Source organism: Pteropus medius, unplaced genomic scaffold (genome assembly GCF_902729225.1).
Source record: "Pteropus medius unplaced genomic scaffold, Ma_sr-lr_union100, whole genome shotgun sequence".
In the NCBI taxonomy this organism is placed as follows: Eukaryota; Metazoa; Chordata; class Mammalia; order Chiroptera; family Pteropodidae; genus Pteropus; species Pteropus medius.
Genome location: NW_024349801.1, coordinates 10909527 through 10932186, shown reverse-complemented (window position 1 = coordinate 10932186; position 22660 = coordinate 10909527). Strand labels below are relative to the sequence as shown.

At 40.9% G+C, this 22660-nt stretch overlaps 1 protein-coding gene and 1 pseudogene across 1 annotated transcript in view; both read right to left on the bottom strand.

Moving 5' to 3' along the window:
- The window catches only part of ADAMTS18 (ADAM metallopeptidase with thrombospondin type 1 motif 18), a 357590-nt gene that overhangs the window by 327341 nt on the left and 7589 nt on the right, over nt 1-22660 (bottom strand). The window contains exons 3-4 of the mRNA XM_039888839.1: nt 20795-20879; nt 8826-8913 (exon numbers count right to left, since the gene is read on the bottom strand). The gene's annotated coding sequence lies outside the window, so the exon portion shown is untranslated. The remainder of the gene's footprint in view (nt 1-8825; nt 8914-20794; nt 20880-22660) is intronic.
- LOC120623134 (uncharacterized) lies at nt 5130-5248 on the bottom strand (annotated as a pseudogene).

Below are 22660 nucleotides of genomic sequence, written 5' to 3'. Positions count from 1 at the left end.
TCTCTCCCTGGTACAGAGAGGGAGACACCTTTACAAATAAAGATTTCTGTAGAAATGTAAATGTCTTCCACTCAGTTTTCAGAGCTTTTCCCATGTTTGCTGTTAATTAAAAATAAACAGCCTGAAATAATCCTTATGCCAAAGAGGCATATTTTGGGGTGTTATATTCTAATCCCCCTCGCATGTATACAGGGAAACATCATGAAAAATAGTACAGTTTACCCTAGAACAATACAGGAGATGACCTCCAGCACAGGTGAAAACTCACCTACGACTTTTGATTCTCCCAAAACTTAACTTGTATGGACAAAAAAGGGGTTCTAGGGGAAGTAATCTCACCAAGTGATCTGACCATAAATTCCTAACTCAGCAGGTCATGGAGGGTAGTCATGCCCCATACATGTCGCTTCTTTAATAAAAGGTTTATCTTTGCCATAAGCAAGCCCTGTCCTTTTTTTTTTTTGTACACCTAGATTAACATAACTTTGAAATGCCTCTTTTCAGACTCCTCAGAAGCTTGACCACCCTCAAGAGAGCACATAATTTTGTTAACTATCCTGTAATCTAATCCCTGACTTGCTTTCTCCAACATTCATGTAATCTTCCTTATGTTCTCTCCTTAATTCAAAATGCATAAAAGAAGCTTCAAACTGTCATTCTGAGAAGCATTTTTCTCAGTCTGTGGAGAGCTTGCTTCCAGATATTGTAGCCTCTGTTTAGCTCAAATAAATTTTTATAAAAATTCTCTACAAGTTTGGACATTCTTATGTCAATACTTATCTCTTGGTATCTGTGGGGGGTTGGTCCCAGGACCTATAAGGATACCAAAGTCCACAGATGCTCAAGTCCCCTATATAAAATGGCATAGATCAATGCATATAGTTGGGCCTCTGTGTCTGTGGACTCTCAACCTTTGATCAATACAGGTATTTATTTAAAAAATTCATATATAAGTAGACCCACAGAGTTCAAAATGGTGTTGTTCAAGGGTCGACTATACTTGAATGGCTAAACTTGGGTTTTAGAAACACTGACCTACAGGAGACAGTGCAAACCACTTGGAATGTCTTAGATGCCAATCATAGCCTGGCTAACTATAAGCTTTCTGGTCCCATCTAATGCTGCTAATCACCATGTGTCTTATAAAGTGGAATAGCTTTCTGGGAACCTGCGTGCTTCTTTACGCCGCAGGGCATTTGCACATACTATTCTTTATGGTTGAAGTCTCTTTCGCTCCCCTTTCCACTGATGAATCACCACGCAAGCTTATCAACCTACCTCACATCTCACCTCCCCAGGAAGTCGCTCCAGTCTCACTGGGCAGAATTAACCTCCCCTTAGTATCCTATAATTTTTTAGTACACTCTCTATCCAAACGTGTAATCAACTGACAGTATTTATGTGTCTCACTTTACAACTAGACTAAGACGTGATAGGTCAAAAACTTCCTTATTCATCCTTGTACACAGAGGCATTTAATAAATGCTTATTGAATGGACATTTTCCCCAATGAACTTCAAAGCAAAAGCAGTTTTCCATTTCACTGGTTTACCCACCCCACTAATTTACTATGAGAAGCAACGTGATACTCACTTAAGAATATTCTAACAAGCCTCCAGTTCTTACAGATAAATGGCAAGGAAGTACACAATAGTGAATTGTTTAGTATCCCAAAGCACCATGGTGAGGATTTAGAAGGTGTCATTATTCCCCAAAATCTAATTCAGGAAAAGAGATAAGATATTATTATGAGTCATTAAAATTTCTTAAATGCAAATACAGTCATCTGCCACTTAACAAGGGGGGATATGTTCTGAGAAATGCATAGTTAGGCAATTTTGTCATTGTGCGAACATCATGGAGTGCATTTACCCAAACCTAGATGGTACAGGCTACGATACATCTAGGCTACATGGTATACCACTGTTGCATATGCAGCCAGTTGTTGACCAAAAGGTCATTATACTGTAATGACTGTAGCAAGTACAGTCACATGGAGATGCGGGTGAGTAAAATGTTCCTCAAACCTGACAACGGCCTTGTCTCCCCCAGCAGAGCATGGTTCTCTTCCCTGCACAGGTGTGGTTACTCACCACTGTCCCACCCACCTCAATGCTGCTCTCTCCCTCTGCACCTGGGAAGACCTCAAAGGCCTCCTGCTGGACTTCACCTGGCCCCAGGAGTCCTTCACGACCCTGTCACAGGACTTCGCCCCCTCACAGGACTCCACCTCTCACAGGACTCCACCCCACTGTGAGTTTTAGGCAAGCCAAGCTCTTCCTGCATGAGGTCTGTTCTACCTGCAGCTTTCTCAAGGCCTATTGTTCAAATCTTGGCTTAAATGTTACCTCCTCAGAGGGTCCTTTCTGAGTCACCATATAGAAAATAAGTACCTCTTCATTCTCCTATCAACACATTCTAGTTATTTTCTTTATTGTTTTCATAAGACTATCTCTGTGTATGTGTATGCTTAAGGAATTTGTTCACATTTTTAAAAAATAAGGACCATTAGATTAAAAGATTCCCCTCTCCCTTGTTCTCTTCCGTATTCCTAGCACCTAGTTCAGTGCCTAGAACATACTAAGGACACAATATGTACTTGAAGGCAGGGAGGGAGAAAGGGGGGAGCAAAGGAGCGGGGAGTAAGGGAGGGAGGAAAGGAGAGGGAGGGAAATATCCATAATTTCAGGAATCTGATTCTTCCACGCATTGCATCCATTCATTTTTTTAGAGCAGAATTACACTTCGGAATTTAAGAATTAGCAGAATGTGTATTAGATCAATTAGGGTGGAGGAGGAAGGAGAGGTATGGAGAAAACTGTTATTTTTCTGGCTTATCAGTAGCAAACATGCTGAACTATGTAGATAAAATAATTTTGCAGATAAACTCAGTTACGTTTCAAAATTGTTTCTGTCCAGGTAATGATTGTATGTCTCCTTTTCCCTCCTCTGTTCTGCACACTGGGAAGGAGCAACCAAGGTAGGCAGCATCTGTCTACATAGTTTGCTGGTTCTTCAGGGCTCCCGCCAATGGTTTATGTATCTCCACTAACAACGTAATACTTTTTAAAAATGGTTATCAGTCTGAGAGCAAAAAGAATTCTTTCTCCACATGTCATAAATACATTCTGAGTGCCGTTTAAGAGCATGATAAAACTATCACTGCTAGATAGATCCTAAACTAATAAATTTAGCAAAGGCATTTTAGAGCACTTTATCTCAATAAAGTATACTGAGTTGATTTCTCCCAGGCCCAAGTGTGGTTGAATATTGGTTGTGAACACTCAGGGGCTCAAACTTCCCATACCTGAGTGAGAAGCCACCACACCCTCCCCGCACTGACATCCTCTCCTCGCTTTGCTCCTGCGACATCATTCTTAGCTCTTCTTTCCTCCAATGCCAGCGCTCCTCATTCCCTCCGTCTCCTCTGCTGGCTCTCCCTTTTCCATTTAATCTTAACTGCTGGGGTTTTTCAAGGATAGATTCTATCCATTTCTCCGTAAAAAATGAGACCAGGAATATAACAACGACGAACACTTGATATGAGCCACTCTCCTATGCGACTTTCTCAAGCTTTCTCATTTACATTGCCAAAGCTAATAATGTACCCTCCGCCTCCTCCTGTGTCTATTCCACAGAGGAGGAAACTGAGACACAAAGAAATTCAACCACTTACCCACCCTGAGTCTCACGGCTACTCATGGACAGAGCCAGGCAATCAAGTACCATACCCGCAGCTCATGACCATTTCTCTATACCTGTGGTTCTCACTGGGGTAATTTTGCACCTCAGGGGACAGTTAGAAATATCTGGAGACATGCTGGTTGTTACAGCTGGGGCATACTACTGGCATCTAGTGTATAGAAATCTGCTAAACATCCTACAATGCACAGGGTGGGTGTGGAGAGAAAAAATGGTCCCTTTTTTCCCTTCTAGGTTTTTTGGCTAGTCTAATAATTAAATAAGAGATATTAACAGGAGAAAAACAAATTTCATACATATGGGAGCCCCCTAAAAATATGAGACTCAAGGGCAGTCAGACAATCAAGGCTTGTATACCATCCTTAGCTATGGAGAAGGGGTAGAATTCTAGGGCTTCAAAGGGGAGGAAGACAATTCACAGGAATATGAGAAGAGCAAATGTTTGGTAAACAGATGTTTGCTGCTATGTACATAAGTCTTTTCTAATATAAAAAGTTATCTCTGCTAATAGCTCTCTTCCTGGTGATACAGGCCCACTATCTTAATTCTTTGGGGCAGTGAAGGGGAAGGTAAAAAGCTTTTCCTGAGCCTGCTGGGTCTTAATTGCTTTCATCTCAAAATAAGCCACATGCCAAAGTGGTACCTTTGGCTTCTTCTGCTCCCCTTGCACCCCCCACAACAAAGAATTATCCAGCCCAGGATGCTGACAGTACCAAGGCTGGGAAACTCTACTCTCCAGGACTTTTATAACCTTTTATGAGGTGAGTTTATCCATGCCCACAACTCTAAGTTCAGTCTGCAAACTGAATATGCCAGGATTTACATTCTTAGCCCTGACTTCCTCTTTGACTTTCATAACTTTCCTGCATTTGGATATACAGCTTGACATCTCCATTCGACATCACAAATTCAGTGTATCCAAAACTGAACTTATGGACTTCCCCCGCCACATGTCCTCCTCAAGGCTTCCCCGTCTCAGTAAATGACGCCACCATGCAATCAACTGCACAAGCCAGAAGCCTGGGAGGCCTCTTAGCAATTCCTTCTTTTTCCTCTGCCCCTATTCTATCTAACATAAGCACTATTGATTCTACTTCCTAAGTATCTCTGGAGCCCATTCTTCTCCATCTCTACCAATGCTGCTCTCCTAACCTGTTTCCCTCCACTAATTTCTAGCCTGGGAAACTGCAGTCAACTCCTGAGCTCTGCGTCACCACTCCACACCAACCAGGTTACCTCTTATAGATGACGATTCCTCAGAAGACAGCATTTAAAAATTGCTCTGTTGATTTTTTAAGTTTGAAAACTATTAAATATTTTTTTTATTATTATTTTTTAATTTTTTAGGAGAGGCAACCCTTGGCTGACCTCACAGATTACAAGGACCTTGTCAGCTTACAATCCCTTATATTTTTTTTTATTTTTTACACCTATAGCACCTGGTCTTCCTAGGTAGTCTCCCATCCAAGTACTAACCAGGCCCAACCCTGCTTAGCTTCTGAGATCAAATGGGATCGGGCTTGTTCAGGGTAGCATGGCCGTAGACTTAAATAGATAACTTTACCCAACTCTGACGATATCCTTCTCTGAGCAGATTTCCCAGTTTGGCCATTGTGCTTATCTGTTTCAAAGCAGGATGGTTAGGACTAAAATGGAAGAGTAGGAGACCCCAACTTCTGTCCCCCAACAAAGAACAACAATTAGATAGCTATTCACGAAGAATAATAGGTCTGGTAGAGCTCAGGAGTCCACTGAAGATGCTTCAGCAATGCAGTGGAGCAAGAAACCTGGGAATCACGGAGATATGTGCATGTGTATCTTTTCTCAGTCTTAATGCTGTGCCTGACACATAGTAAGCATTTAATAAATTAAAAATAAAAAGAGCTTGGATGTATATAGCCTTAAGCTGGCGAAAAAGATTGGCCTTACAGTTAAGGCCATTCCTGATCATGAACCAGACATCTTCACAATTAACCTACTGCAGTAGAAAAGTCGTTCCATTTGCTTCTGATAGCCAGAGTCCCACTGGCCCTATCCTAATCATCTCCTGAGGACAGTGGCTCTAGGTTATTTTCCCTTTACCTTAATTTTTGCATGAATTCCTCTCGCTCATTCTGATATTTGAAAGGAATATTCTTACAATTTTCACTTTTTTGTTTATCTTCTCGAGGCTGAATACCTGGCCAGAATGATCATGCAGGATATGAAGAATCGGTGCGTTGTTGTTCCAAGTGTCCTCAGTGGAGGTTATGTCCTCTCTATCGACTCACCAGACCATATTAAAGCCCTAACGTGAAATACTGACAAATCCTTGCCCATTTCCATGGATTTTATCAGACTGAAGAACTATTCTGTGAGTTTTGGGCAATAAAACAATTCTGTGGCCTACAAGAGCTTCTGGTTTCAGACTACCAAAACTACTTTACTTGAAAAAATTCGGTATAAGATGCTTTAGGATAAGATTAATTTATGGCTTAATGACTTTCCAAACACAGTATGTTCTAACAAAATATCTGCAGGGAACAGCACGCTGTGGTTGAGTGTAGAGGAAAGCTGCGTTAAGGATTCTTAGTGCTTGTTCTTATTGCCAGAAATAGCGTGATGTACTTAAATCCCACCTAAGAGATCCTTGAACCTTTGGCACTTCATTAAAGAATGTCTTCAGTCTTCATATTCCCATGCATATAGTTTAAATTTAAGGGTGTTGCTTGCCTTTAATGCAAAGTCAAAATGGCTAGACGGAATGAAATTCATGGAGCAGCATGGTAGAATGGGAATAGAAATAAATTGAAAATCAGGAGATCTGGCTTCAATCCTCTAACACTTCCACTCAATAAGTATATACAGATGTCACTTTTCTCCTTAGCATCCTGACCTGTGAAACGAGGTAGCTGGACTAGATCAGAAATAACAAACTTGCAGCCAACTGGTAGGCTTTGGCTTGCAGAAATGTTTTCTTTGGGCTTCACAGTATTTAAAAAAAAAAAAGAGAGAGAGAACAAAAACAAAAAAAAACCCAACATAGCCAAGATTTTTAAAGTCAAGAGATTTCCACTTAAATTCCAGACTTCCAGGTTCTCCTGAAAAATCAAAAGATTTGGCCACCTACATCTGCATTCCTCATGGACATAGCTGTTACAGCTGTGTACCTGCTACCCATTTTAGATAGGGCCCTGGCAATCCAGTTTGTCACCATCTCCACACTCCTCACTCTGGCCTTGATATTGAGACAGAAGTTATTTTTCATTTATATTCACATTACTCTATTGTCTTGTTGTAGAGAACCATTTCATTTTCCAACTAGTATGTATAGGGGCAGAGAGACTATGAAAGCCACCTGCTTCACTAAAAGTGGCAAAGAGAACATGTTTTTGTGTAACTGAAGACTATTTCTAAATAAGTCATATGCAAACAGGGCGTGTCTTGTTTAAATGACACGACAGGCTGATTTCGCTCACGGATGCTGCCTACCTGTTACTGAGGCATAGAGTTTCCGCCTCCCAAATGAGAGGATCTCAAAGGTCCCTTCCGGCTCTATAAACTTCGTCTATGAAGATGAATATTCTTCTTTTAGAAAAGCTGTTTATTCATCTTTTAGGACTATATCTTTTTCTCCCCCTCTCCTTGTCTCTCTCTTTCAAGAACAACTCGCATCCCAAGCAAATTGATGTCTTTGGAGAAAAGGATCTTAATGTATTAAATGGAAAAGCATGACTTGACAAAATTAAACACTGCTGTTCAGAATATACACAAGCCCATGCATATACACTGTCTCCATAGGTAAAAACCACCTATGCTCTTCAGCAGGGGCAGAAATGAAATTGCCAGAGTGTTGGGTGGCATACTGATAAGTCATACATAGAAAGACAGCTCATGACTCCTCACCTCCCAAAATTAAGAACTACCGAGATACACAGGGAATCAATTAAGCAAATCAACTGTTTATATGTTCTTGCTAGGGCATAATTATAATGGCCATATTCTTAAAAACCAAAGCTGTGGTACAGACCTGGCACATTGCTGGACACCAAGATAGGATATTGAAATGAGAACCGTTCCAGAAAACCCATGACATACAGACACTCCGGATACAGGCCTTCAGGACATGATGAGAGCCGGGGAAATGTGGTTTACCAAGGATCATACCAAACAAGTTAGAACAAGAGGTGGCCCTGAAGACCATATTGTTATTGGCAAAATCAGAACTAGAATTGGGATCTTTAATCATCCTTTCCAGTGGCATTCCATAACTCCACCTCCTTGCATTTATTCTAAAATGGCCTTTCTCCCCCACACCACTCACTTATATACACACAGACACATACTTCTTGTTCTGTCCTCACTGGGGGAGACTCTAGCATAAATATCTCTAGTTGTGGCCTCCCACCTCTGGGTCTTCTCCTAGGCTGGGACAATATCTCAGACTGATTGTATAACCTGGATTGCTTTCTCGCTTTCTCGCTTTCTCTCTCTCTCTTTCTCTCTCTCTCTCTCTCTCTCTGCCTCTCTCTTCCTTCACCCAGCCCCCCCCAGCTGAGATTTCAAAGACCTTTTTCTGAGTCCAAAGACCCAAATTTTGGTCAATGAGTCTGTATCAGAGTAATAAAACAGAAAAAATAGAAATAAAAAGCTCTCAGACTATATGTTCTTGTTAGTCAACTCACAAAAGTCCTTTACTCATATACAAAATTAAAACCTTGTTCCTCTGAGCATGGTCCCAGAACTAGCAGCATTGGCTTCACCTGGGAACTAGCCAGAAATGCAGAGTCGCAGGCCTTTCCTTAGGCTTAGAGAAAGACATTCTGCACAACAGAGTCCCAGAGGAGATCTGGATGTATATCACAGTTTGCAAAGCTCCGTGTTAAAGGCATGTACCCATCTGATGTACTAACTGCTGGCCAAGGTTAGTTATTACAGACATCTTAATCTAATTAGAGAAACCAGAGAAGAATCAAATGTGCAGTCTGAACTAGCTAGATAGATCATAAGAATGTCCCTTATTCCTTCATAAAGAGTCTAAAATGGTCCCGCTCCAAAACACTTCATGGAGCATGGTAGAAGAGCAGAAGGATCACTATTCCAAATGTCCAAAACCTGGCTTCTAATTGTAGCTCTCCACTTACCTTCAGATCACTTCATTTTTCTAAGGCCCTGCTTCCTCTGTTTCAAAGCAGAGTGACTATGACATTTCCTGTCCATAGGGTAGCACTTCTGTGAACGCCACATGGAAGAGAGTGGGAGGTCATGGTTAAGAATGTGGAGCCTCGATTTAAACATCCCCAGTTACAAATCCTGTGTCTAGCACTTCTTAGCTGAGCACCCTCAGGTAAGCAGCTTGGCCTCTCTGTTATAATAGCACAGTACCTTTCCCATAGGTTTGTTGTGAAGGTTAAACGTTATAATATTTAAGTAAACGGCACTCTGTAGGTACATAGAAAGCAATCGGTAAGTGTCACTGCCTGTGTGAAAGCATTTTTGTAAATGGTGAAGAGCTCTATAGCTGTGCAAGTTTATTCCCGTTGGCAGGCAGGCAAGACTATCAGTCCTAGATGAGAATCGAAGACGTCGCCCATGTCTCACTAAGGGATTTCCCAGACCTCTGTCCCAATTGCCCTAAAACACACATAGAGAAACCAGGACCTCATTCTCAAGAGAAACTCAGGGCTTTTCAGCTATGCTCAGATGGCAAAGCCATTCAGTCACAGGGCTCTGTACACTCACAAATGTTAACTAGTAGCATTACTGTCATTTTATTTTTAATTTCATAGAAAATTATCTCATGATTGATTCCAATAAACATAAGAGGTAGAGGGCCACCAAAGCATTAATCAATAGGATTTCCTTAATTTTACACACGATTTTATAACACTTATTTTGTGCAAATGAAAACAGACCTGTTTTGTAAAACCATGTTTTAAGTGTTTTACCTGTAAAATCTGATTTGATTCTCACAATAATCTTATGAGTAAGATACTAATAACATCCCCATTTTACACACAGTGAAACTGAGGCTCGGAGATTTTCCCAGAGCCACACAACTGGGGATAGGGGATGCCAGGACTCTAGTCCACGAGACTCCAAAGCCATTGTTCTTTCTTCACCTGAAATGGCTTGGCTCTGCTGTTTGGTTTCAGCCAAGGTCCAGTTTGCTGAATATCAGGGAGAAAAAGAATGTGAGAACCACCAGGGAGATGGGCCTGTTGCATAGCAACCCTGTGCTGGAGCCTGGTAAGGGGAGATAGGCTCCTTAAGTTTTTAAAGCACCATCACTAAAAATAGCCTGACATATGACAGCTAAACACGAGGTCTCTTCTGAGAAAGAAAACTCATTTTGCAACTGAATGTCTTTGCTGTGCAGTCCTTCAGAAAAGCATGTAAAGTTATGTGAGGCTGGGCATCTGCAGCTTTTCTCAGCAAACACATTACTTCATTCCACTCATTCGTCTCATAGGTGAGCGTGCCACCATTTGTTCATGAAATATATCTCACCATATTTTTTTCCATTCCAAAGCTGGAATTCAATCCAGGTCGAGGCAAGAGCGGCCCACTTGATTGCAAAAGATGGCCTTCAGAATCCCTGTATTAATCTCCCAGAAATTAATCACCTTGCTTGGGATCACCGTATGTGCAAACGTTTATTATGCCCACATTTGTCATTCCAGGAGAAACCGTGCCAGTTACAATGGCACCAAGTATAAATCTCGTGCCTTCCAAAGAATATTAGATATTTAATTAGATCTTGAAACCCTCTTCACTTAGTAACTTAGGGTCTCCAGGTCCTCTTCTGAGGCTGATAATTAAAAGAACTTCTCTCTGAGTCTGCTGTATTCCTCTGGGAATCAGAAAGCACCCATTACAGTAATTACTTAGCCTGAGTATTGGCCTGGCTTGCTCAGGCACAAGAACGAACAAAAGAAATTTAAATGCAGCCATTTGCCCATAAAGAACTTCCAAACTAGTTGGCCATTTATTTATTTGAGGCAAAATAATAGTCCCTCAGGAGGTCTACCTCCTAATCCCCGGAACCAGTGAATATGTTAAATTACGTGGCCCAGAGGAATTAAGATGGAATGAAAAATGTTAATCTGCTGATTTAAAAATACTGAGATTAGCCTGGATTATACAGGTGTGCCCAATGTAATCACAAGAGTCTATAAAAGTGGAAGGCATACATAACTATGAGTCAAAGGAATAAGTAGCTTGAAAGAAAGGCACAGAGAAGCGACACTGTTGGCTTTGAAGATGGAGAACGGAAGCCATGAGACAAGGCATGAAGACAGCCTCTACAGATGGAAGATGAAAAGAACAAGGAGATGGTTCTCCCCTAGAGCTTCCAGAGCCTGTGACACCTTGATTTTGGACCAGTGAGACTCCTTTTGTACTTCTAACCTTCAGAACTGTAGATGATAAATTTGTGTTGTTTTAAGCCACAAAGTCTGTGGCAATTTGTTACAGCAGCCATAGGAAACTAATACGAACACCTTCTTGGAATTTACTTAACAGCTCAGTGCTCAGTACTGGGAAGACAACAGTGCAGAAACAGCCACTGCCTTTACCCTCTTGCAGTTTATACTACGGTGTTGCAGACAGGAAGGGAACACAAATAATTATAGGCTGTAACATGGGCAATGAAGGGAAACCAAAGAGGGTAGACAGAGAGTTTAACAGAATGGGGATGGGGGAATACAGATGGAAATGATAGGAGATATCTCTGCTAAGGTGATGTCTCAACCTAAAGGTAGGAAAGGAATAGAGAGGGAGAGAATTCCAGGTTGAGGGGACAGCTTATGCAAAGGCCCTGGGGTAGAAAAGAATTTGGCACATTCTAGGCATTGATGGAAAACCAATGCAGATGGAACATGGCAGGCTGAAAAAAGGAAAGTATGAGATGACATTGAGAAGGAAAGAGAGAACTTGTCATGCTGGGTCTCAAATGCCTGGGAGCCAGTTTGGATGACCAGCTGTGAGTTCTGGGTTTGAAGGATTTTAAGTACAAGACTGAAACCATGCAATTCAAACTGAAGAAAATCCCTTTTGCTGCTGTGCAGAGGAACGGACTGAAACGGAAGGACACGGAGATGCCAGGCTTTCGCCGTTCTCCATGTGAGGAAATGACAGTGGCTTAGACTTGGCTATGGAGATGGAGATGGAGATGGAGATGGTCAGGTTCAAGACATATTTGAAAACAGAACTCAGACTTGCTGACAGGCTGCATGTGAGAAGGAATGGAGAAGAAACGTATAGTACCTTTCTTGGTGTGTTTGTTTTTGTTGCTGCCGCTACTGTTTTCTTAAACAAGAGGTAGAATGCATCTCATACACTTGATAATGATGTATATTCATTAATTCAACAAGTATTTATTGAGTACTGACTATGCACCAATGCTGTTTCAGGTACCAGGGATATGGTAGTAAACTCAATATAATAAAGCCTTTCTCCCATGGTGTTTAAATTTTAGTGGGTTAAATAGAAAAGGAACAGGTAAGTGTAAAAATGTATAACAAAATTTCAGATAGTACATTAGGCTATGAAAAAAAAAATAAAGCAGGGAATTGGTACCTCCAATGAGACAGAAATCCTAGCTAACTCGTGGAAACCGTGCGTTCATTATTTAACCTAGTTAGGAAACAGATTTTAAGTGTGTGGTTGAGATAATTAATAATAACTGCAAACAGGAGTTGTCATGAGCCCTAAGGCAGCTACCTCTTTTTCTGTCAAAAAGTGTTCCATGGTGAATCTTATTTGGGGCCATGGAGAATGCCTTTATTTTTACAGAAGGAAGGGAGTAGACAGAAGAGTGAGAATACAAGGTGGAGGTGAGAGGGAGGGAAAGAAACGGGAAGGGCGCCGTCAGACCTCAGTTTGCACCAGACGTCTCTGATGTAATCACTGGTAACTGGACCACTGTACACTTTCTTAGTGACACACTGGTACCGAATGCCCTTGATTTCACCAAGATGAAGGAAGAAGCGAGCAGGAAGTCCAATCGGCTGACAAATTTACTCTAACAAACAGGCCTGAACTGTATGATTTGCATAGAATATTTAAATTCAGAATTCCCCCACAAAATAAAATTTCCTTTTTATACAGATATTACTGAAATTGATAAGACCAGAAAAACACTACTCCCTAAACTGGAAGTTTACCAGCCCAAAACAGGTAGCTTAAGTCTTTTCTAATTTCTCTGTGCTAAAAGTAGAAGACTAGCAAAATGCTGAGCACATTACAAATACAAAAGATGTTAGTTAGACTTTGGGCTTCTTGATGGCAGGGGCCAACTCCACAGTTTTGAGTTCAGACCTAGTACATAATAGGTGCACGCGATGATGTGATAAAATAGATTAGTTGGTATAGTTGAGCAATAAATTATTTAAATAATAAAGTGTTACTGTACAACTACTGCATACAAAGGTCTGTTTCTTGAAGCAATGCCTGGGGCATAGTCTTGAGTAAAAATGTTTACCATCTATTTATAGGTCAGGGAAAAAGACTTACAAAATAATCAATAAACATTCATTAAGCAACTACAAGTAAGTATGGGACATATGTTAGATGGAGACACGATAAATATCACAGTGGAACTTTTGTTTTTTGAGAGGTTTCCACACTGAAGAGAGAAAGGATAAAAATAAAACATGAAAATAATGATGCTGATAAAAAGGAGGGAAAGGAGAAGAGAATATCCACCATTTATTGAAGTGTCTTTGTTTAGAACTCATTTGAATTATTTTATATTTATCATCATATCTAATGCATAAACTGCCCTATGAGAAAATCACTAGTTTTATCCACGTTTTACGGATGAGAAAACTAAGGAACAGGAAGGATAAGTAACTTGCCCTAAGTCACACAGCCTACAAATAGTAGAGCTGGGGTTCAAACTCCGACAGCCCATAACCTTGTTTTATGCTGCCTCCCTGCTGACCAGGTAATGAGGGGCCACTTGATCTACAGAAAAAGTACCAGTGAATGTGAGCTGCAGCCTCATATTACATATTAAATACATGAAAAGTCAGCAGCTATTCATCTTACCAAAGTGCACAGAAAGACTCCTATTCTGTACCAAAGAAGGGGGAAGAAAAAGTACTTTCTTTTAGAGGTTGTACTTAGCATCATTATCATCATATAGAGAGAATGACTTAATGACATCATATTCCCAGCTTCTACTGGTAAACAAGAACCCACTCAAACTTCAATCCATCAAAAATGCATATTTTATTATCCAACTATTAAAATTATATTTTTGAAAAAAATGATCTGGAGAAAAGTCTATGATAATATTATAAATATTTAGTGATAAGAGCAGGATATAAAACTGTGTATATATTGTAGCATACTCCAATTTATACATAGGGAAAAACCTTTTCAGCATATATGAGTTAAAATATGTAAAAGAACTATAGAAAAATATTAATACTGTAATGATTTCTATGTGATGATATCTGGGGTTATTTCTATTTTTACCTTTAGTTATCATCTATTTTCCAAGTTTTATAGACAAACTTATAGTATTCCTTTATTGGGAAAAGTTTAATCTAAAAATCTATACACACACACCCCTACACACATATTATTGAAAATGAAATAGAAATTATACTGATGTTAATTACAGATTATTTCTAAATTTATACGAGTCCATTTGACATATTGAAGAAGAATCTAGAAATAGGAAGAATAATATTTCTTCTTGATTCATTAAGTCTAATCTGTAAACTTCATTAATATGATGAAAGACTATTTTTCTGGTTCCAGGAGAGTATGAAACAGACTTCTCTTCTCTAGATGAATGACCTTTACCTAGAGTCAGAGACTCAAACACAATGGGAAAAAATGCAAACACATTTTAAGGCTAACTTAAATTTTTCCAGAGATTCAGTTTGAGAGAAAAGAGATAGATCTTAGCAAAAAGGGGAAACGAGTTATAACTTTTCACCATTCCAGATACAATGACACGCACCAGAGGGAGAGGGGAACTTTGGACCTTAGTTAGATGAACTCTAACTCCCATGGCCAGAAGGGTCAGGCAAATCACCCTTCCTTCATCCTAATGAAGCGGGATGGATTACATCCCCATGATTTGTGCACATTACCTAACAAACACTTAGAGAGTACATTCTGCATTTCAGAAATGGTGAAAAGGAGTATTTGTGGAAGTAGAGATGATTCCTATTTTCTCCCAAAAGCTTGAGATGTAGATATGATGAAAAACATTCCATTCTCATCTTTGTCTCACTTGTGCTGTTGACTGTCTAATGGCAAATGGCAAGAGATGTTCTGTTTCAAAGTCTGAAGGACCATAGGGAATGGCATAGACTATGGTGAACCTAAGCACAGCCACCAGCTAGTGCCAGCTAATTGGTGCCCTGTCCTAAGCTCAAAATGCAGTCTGCAACAGAATTACCTGGGCATCTTTTCAAAGTGAAAGTTCCTGAACCACAAAACCAAAGATTCCATTCACTCGGTAGAGAATAGTGTTCTAGGATCCTCATTTTACCAATTGCCTTAGATCGGCACTATCCAATAAAAACATAATGTGCATTACAACTGCTAGCCATACTTGTAACTGTATTTTCTGGTAGCCACATTTTTTAAAAGTAAAAATAAACTGAAGAAATTAATTTTAACATATTTCATTTCATTTCATATATCTATTACTTCAACATGTCATAATTAACGAAATTATTAAATTTTTCTAAGCCTTCAAAATGTGGGGTGTATTTTACACTTACAACATATCTCAATCCACAGTAGCCACGTTTCAAGTGCTCAGTTGTTATTATTGCAAGAGACATCCTTTTCGTTCCATTTTGAGAAAGTCATACTTTCACTGATGTCCATTGTTGAAGCATAAGCTGCTTCTCTGAGTCTGTTGGGGCTGCTGCAACAAAATGCCACAAACTGGGGAAACTATAACCAACAGAAATTTATTTCTCAAAGTTCTGGGGGCTGGATGTCCCAGATCAAGGTGCTAGGGGCCCTCTTCCCCGCAGACCTCTCATTGTATCCTCACGTGGCAGAAGGACTGGGGAGCACTGTAGGGTCTATTTTATAAGAGCAGCGATCTCATTCATGAGGGTGCCACCCACATGACCTAGTCACCTCCCAAAGGCCCCATCTCCTAATACCAATGCATGAACTTGGGGAGGACACAAACTTTCAAACCATAGCAGTGTTCAAAAGTAAATCATGTATTTGGACACTATCATTTGCCCCAACTTCCCTCTCCAGACTTGGAATAGGAGACTGAGGTCCCAATCCCAGCTCTGCCTATGAATTCTATGACCTTGGACAAGTGGTCAGGTCAGTTTACCTGTCAAGATCCCAATTTCTTCATCTAGAAGTAAATCACTTGAACTAGAAGATCTCCGGAGACCCTGTTTTGAAACTCAGTAGTGCTAAAAAATGGATTATCTATCCTTTCATTCCAAGAAAAGAGTATTTTTCTTTTCTTCTTTCCTTTGTTTTGTGATTCTTCTATGCAAGTTAAAGGTGAGACGTGGAGCACTTGCTCAGTCTTTCAGATAGCCAACCAGTTAGCTCCAGTTCCACAAGGCTGTGTGACAGTAAATCACCACCAACCTCTGCGGCAGCAGTCCCTAACCTTCATGGAGCCAGGGACCGGTGCTCCTGTGAAAATCTAATGCCTGATGATCTGAGGTGGAGCTGAGGCAGTGATGCTAGCGCTGGGGGAGCGGCTGCAAATACAGATGAAGCTTCGCTAGCTTGCCTGCGGCTCACCTCCTGCTATGCGACCTGGTTCCTAACAGGGGACCCATGCTCTAAGGCAGTCAGATGTGGGAGAACCCACCTCTCAGAAGAAATGCTGCTGTCAACTTCATGCCTACTTATGGGCAAGCTGATGACTTAATGTGTGCAGATAATTTAAACTTCTGCTGTTAATTAGGAAAAGTGAGACAATGCTGATATAATAAACAGCTCCCAAGCCTCAATTGCTTAAAACAAAAGTTTATTTTTCGCTCATGCAACATATCCAGTATGGGTCAATACTGTCTGTTATTGGTTAAATTGTGTCCCCTGCCCCAAATCCATATACTGAAGTCCTAACTCCCTGTACCTTATTTAGAAGTAAGGTCATTATAGAGATAATTAATTAAGATGAGGTTGACTGGAGTAGGTGAGTCCTTAACCTAATATGACTGGTGTCCTTATAAAAAGGGTAAGTTTAGAGACAGACTTCACACAAGGAGAGAGCCACATGAGGATTCAAACAGATTGCCATGTTATTTCTACAAGCCAAGGTACACCAAAGATTGCCAGCAAACCACCAGAAGCCGGGTGAGAGACAAAACAGATTCTTCCTCACTGCCCTCAGAAGGCATCAACGCTGACAACACCTTGATCTTGTACTTCTAGCCTCCAGAACTGTGCGACAACACATTTCTATTGTTAAACTCTCAGTTTGAGATAATTTGTTTACAGCAGTCCAAGTAAACTAATACACTGTCCTACAGGAGCCTGAGATAATGAAGACTTTACTATCTTACAGCTATGCCATGCAGGGCTCGTGGCCTTTTCAGTAGGAGGACCAGGGAAGAGCTGCCAGGAGGATCCTCTGTGCTTTGGCCCAGAAGTGACACGGGCCACTTCTGTTCAAAGGCTGTTGGCCAGTACTAGTTCTATGGGTCCCAGCCAGAGGACTGGGAAACAGGGAAAATGTTTAGTGAACATCACTAAACACTAAATGTTTACCGAGCACCCTTTCCAACAGGGACCCTCCCCAGAGACTGAAATGGTTTCTTAAGCAAAAGAACGTTTTGCTGGGTGGTACCTACACTGTCATTCCAGCCCTCCCTTTTGGAAGTTTCAGGGGAGTTAGCCAAGGTATTGCGGTATCAGGGAGTTAGAGGTCCATGTTTCAGATCATTTCAGATGACCACTGAACTGTTGTCATTGTAACTAGTTGTCAAGAGTGTTGCACCCTGACAGACTGAGGCCTGAATGAGTTCTGAGAGCCATGAATATCAATTGTGATGGGGGAATGAGGAGGTGACGAGGGAGAAAGAGAGTATGTATACCATGCACCTGCCCCTCCCGGTCTAGGGGGAGCAGGCATGGATAATGGGGCAGTGTTTATTTCCAGGTCAGCATAGAAAACAGGTCGGAATGCCCGATTTTAGGCCTCAGTCCCAAATAACATGATAAAAACCCTTCCCCAGATATGTATAGCCCTTTGTGATTTTCAAACTGCTTTTACTCCTATTATTTCATTTGGTATTCTCAGCACTCTTAGAAAGCGGACGTTTTCAATAAAAGAGAAGAAAAAGTTTCACAGAGGTGAAAAGATTTTCCTAAACACATGCGGCAAAAGTGGCTTTCTAAAACCAGGAATTGAGCCTCCATTTCTCAGGGCTCTGACCAGGGGCCCTCTGCATAACCCAGCACAGAGGTGAGTGTCATCACTGGTCAGCAAGCTTCCTGGTCTCAGCTCTATAACGATTTTTTGAAATAGGAAAAGGAAATGCTTTGGGCAGCAGCCCATTAGCAAGATACACTTTTCACCCAAGTACTATATAGGAAGTCCTTGAAGTGACTTAAACAAGGAGTTGGTTGCCATTATTTCTCTTGACCTTTAGGACTCGCCAAGGTATTACTGGTTCTGAAGGATGCCGGTTTAAGTGCTTTTGTTCTGATACGTCTGATGGTGCAGCTTTTAGAAGGGAACCAGAGATGCACTGCTCCAGAATTTAACGAATATGCCAGTGTACCAACACACATGCAAGTGCCAAGATTTGAGGTGTTCGGGTAACAGGATCAGGTAACATTTCCCTCCCAAAACCACTAGCTTGAGAGGCTGCCCAAATGGGCAGCATGGGAAAGATGATTAAAGTGGTTCTTTACAGATGACTTTTTAATTGCAAAATAATATCCCAGCATCTCTGCCTCACAGAGTTTAGGGAAATATTTAGAAAGTGTTTGTGTGTCCTAAGAGAAAAGCTGGTACATAATTGCAAATTATTACCATTTCTGCAGGTCATGCAGACAAGATTATCTCCCAGCAGGCTAACAATCAGAAATCAGCTTCTAATCTGGTGGGTTTTCACAGCTGGCAACCTTTCTCTTTATTCCCAGATAGAATGAAGATTAGTATTATATGCCTATGCCTTTCGCTTTTATGGACCATTTATCATATCAAAGCCCATTTGTCTGTGTACCAGCCTAACCAAATTAGGTAAACAGAGTTCTAGGAGGAACTAACAGCTGTTAGAGAGACAAGTAATCACAAAACACAAAGCTTCATTGCAGCAGCTGCCACATAAACGCAGTTTTCAAAAATATGGCAGCTAAGAAGCGTTTTTAGGAGAGAATCTTCAGGGGGCTGCTTATAATGCTCATAATGCTTATTTGAAATGGAGTCTTAAATTCTCAATTCTGTCATAGGGTGGATAAAGCCTTGTAAGATCTGGCCCTTTTCCCTTCAGCCCTTCTCAACCTGCAGGGTGCCAGATGACAGTGCTAAGTGCGTTCCATGCATTGTTTCATTTAATTCTTAAAACAACTTTGGGAGGCTGGTATAACTATTACTGCCATTTTCCAGATGAGGAAACTACAATTGAGAAAGGTGAAGTAATCCGCCCAGGGTCACACAGCTAGAAAGAGGTAGAGCTCCCTGAATCCAAACACTCTCCACTCTTACATGGCATATTATCACGGGCCACACACTGCACTTTGGTCTGGGAATTATTAAAGAAAAAATTATTCTGACATTTGTTAAAATGGTAAGGAAGACTTTATTCAGGACTATTGCAACAATTGTCAAAAATATTGAAAGATCAAGCTCAACTCTAAATACAGCAAAGACAGCTGGGATTCATAGCCTGTGGAGGATCAGCTGGATGGAAAATTACTAAAAGGAAACATACAGGGAGATTCTTGCCAAAGGCAGTTCAAGGACTTATACATCAAAGGTGGGGGATGAGGAACTTGACCAGAGAGACATCAAGGGTAGAGGGATCCTTACTAAACTGACTTAGTAGGATTCTAAGGCAGGCCAAAGACAGGACAAGGGCCAAGGTTGGAGCTAAGTAGAAGAGAGGTCTCCAAGAAAACTGACTAGAGTTTGGTCAAGGAAAGTCTTTGTCAGAACACTGAAGTGAACAAAGTAGGCAGCTCTTGCCCTCACAGAAGGAAGAGTCTAAAGTTAAGCAAAGTGACAGTCTTATAGTCTGTGGTGTTACAGCTGTCTATAATGGGACCCTCCCTGGGGTTTTCTTTCTTTACATCAGTATTTGATCAGGAAGATAGAAGGTAGAGTTGGTGGTAGTGGAGATGGGAAGTGATGAAAAGAGATATGACAACTGTGTGGATAGGTGAGTTTCAGGACCTGGCAAATATAACCCATTCACTTCTGGGTAAGAGTGGGAGGCAGCCAGCCCAGGGCTGCATTTTGGACTCAACTCCCCATATCCCTTGGTGTCTGGCCCTTTCTCCCTAGCTACCCTGTCATGGTGTGTCTTCTAATCCTGATTTACCAATGAGACTTGAACAGCGACTTGACTTAGCTCTTTCTGATGGAGAGTTTTCTACAAGAGCAGGGAGAGACTATTTCCTGCTTGATTGTACTGGATCTTCCTCTGTGGTGCATTCTGTGTTCCAAAGAAACACACATCCCAGCTTGATGGGCAGAGTGAGCATGCAAACAGTGCACACATTTGTGTGTTCATTCATTCAGCAAACACTTAGTGAGCATCTAGCATATGAGAGGACTTAGGTGCTAAGTACCTGCAAGATACGGAGATGGATGAGACATTTACTTGCAAGTTCAGCAATCAGTATTGCTCACAGTTTGTATTTAGATATCTACAAAAAAAATCATGATAGAAGCTGACTTGAAAAGCTTCACAGGAGAATATAATATTGACTACTGTTTAGGTAATACTTACTATATACCCACAATTGTTCTAAGAATTTTACACACAGTAACAATATGCAAAATTTCTAAGAGGTAAATCCTGTTATTAGGCTCCTTTTAAAAGGAGGCTTAGGAAGATTATCTTGTCCAAAGTCAGAGCAATGAAGCCGTGAAGCCAGGACTGAAACTCAAAGCCAGTACAGTCCACAATGTACAACTTACTGTGGAAGTATTGCAGCCTCCACTACAGCGTTGTGTAAATGGGTAACTTATGATGGGCACTCAGATCTGGGAAGTTCACTTCCACCTGGGGATAAGAGGAGCACGAAAACCCATTCAATATGATCACAAAATGGAAAAAGACAATACCTGAACTTGGTAGACTCTAGGAAATCTGAGCCATTGCTGGTAGCAGCTGAGTTCTCAAAAGCTCATATTGTGCTGGAAAATGCTTCCCTTTCCTTAAGAGCGACACTTCTCAGGCCTCACTGCGAACACAACTCACTGGAGAGTCTAGGTAAAATTCAAGTTCTGATTCAGTAGGTCCGGGGTGGGGCCTGACACTCTGCACATCTAACAAGCTCCCAGGTGATACAGATGCTGTTAACTCGTGGACTGTATTTGGACAAAGAAGGCCCTAGAACAGTGGTACTCAAAGTGTGACTCCTGGAACCACAGCAGCAGCATCACTGTTAGAAATGCAAATTCTGAGCCTCGCCCCAGACCTACTGAATCAGGAGCTCTAGGGTGGAACCCAGCAGTCTGTGCTTCATGAGATCTCCAGGGATGGTGATACACACTGAAGTCTGAGAACCACTCACTGGGAGAGCAGCATATTCTTCCTCACTCTTCTTCATTTAGGGTTTTTGTTTGTTTGTTTGTTTTTTCTGCTAGAGACTCTGTCTCACTTCCAGATGAGGAAAGTCCTGGTGTACTTGCTATGTGCAGAGGGTGAGGGAGGGGGGACAATGCAGAATTCCTTCCTAACAAATTCTCTCTCAGCAACTCAAAGATGGCAAATTATATGGTAGAATTCTTAAAATCCTGGGCCAGACTCCAGATTCATCTTTTTCCAGATTTATCTTTAGCCTGAGTTATGTACCTGTATAATATGAACAGCTATGTGATTTTTGTATACACACACACATATATATAGTATATACATATTTGCATATGTAGGTTTTGTACTACTTGATAGATGTGTGGCAAAATACACACTTGACTACAAGAAATATTTCCAAGATCAAAATGTAACAACAACAACATAATAGAAATGAAAACTGCTTAACCTGTAGTATTACAGAAAAACATCTCACTCTGATTAACATGATCTCAGTATCTGTTAGATGGAAGGCCATAATTTCTCAATATGAGTGCGAGTAAGCTTATTATCATAATTTGTAGTTATTTAAATCAGATGCTACTAGGGATGGACCTCAATCTCTGTAGGACCTTCTCTAGTGCATTGGACTGAGTCCAGGATTATAGCCAGTTAGGAATTTATAAGGTCAGATCCTTGAAAACATCATTAAACACACACACACACACACACACACTCCCACCCCTCAGAGGTTAGCATAGCCTGAAGTCTAAGATCTTGATTTAGTCTCCTTTTCTCTTCTGTGCTCCTGAGAGAGACGAGGACCCTGGTTTCCTCTAGCAGCTAGAAGAGCCCATCATGTGTGGACACACGACAAGGAAAATGCCAAGTTGGAAACATTTAGCGAAATGTAGACATGGAATGAAAAAGAGAGGAGGCTTCTCACTTTCTTCCTTTGGTTACTTGGAAGTTCAAAGATAAACTGAAGTGCAGTGAATATCTTGCCACCTTGCCCTCAGCTTCTGGCACAATTTCTTCCCTTTTCTCATATGATCAATTCATGTTCTCCAGTTGTTTTTAGTTTTAATATTGGGCAAACTACCTAAACCATTTTTTTAATAGGCAGAGTATATATGACAAATACACAGGGCATAAATACACTCATACATGTGTAGGTATTTTTGTATATATTAAGTGGCAATAAAATACTTACAAAAGTAGATGTAAAAAGTATAAAAATCACGTCCAATAAGGACCAGAATGTCACA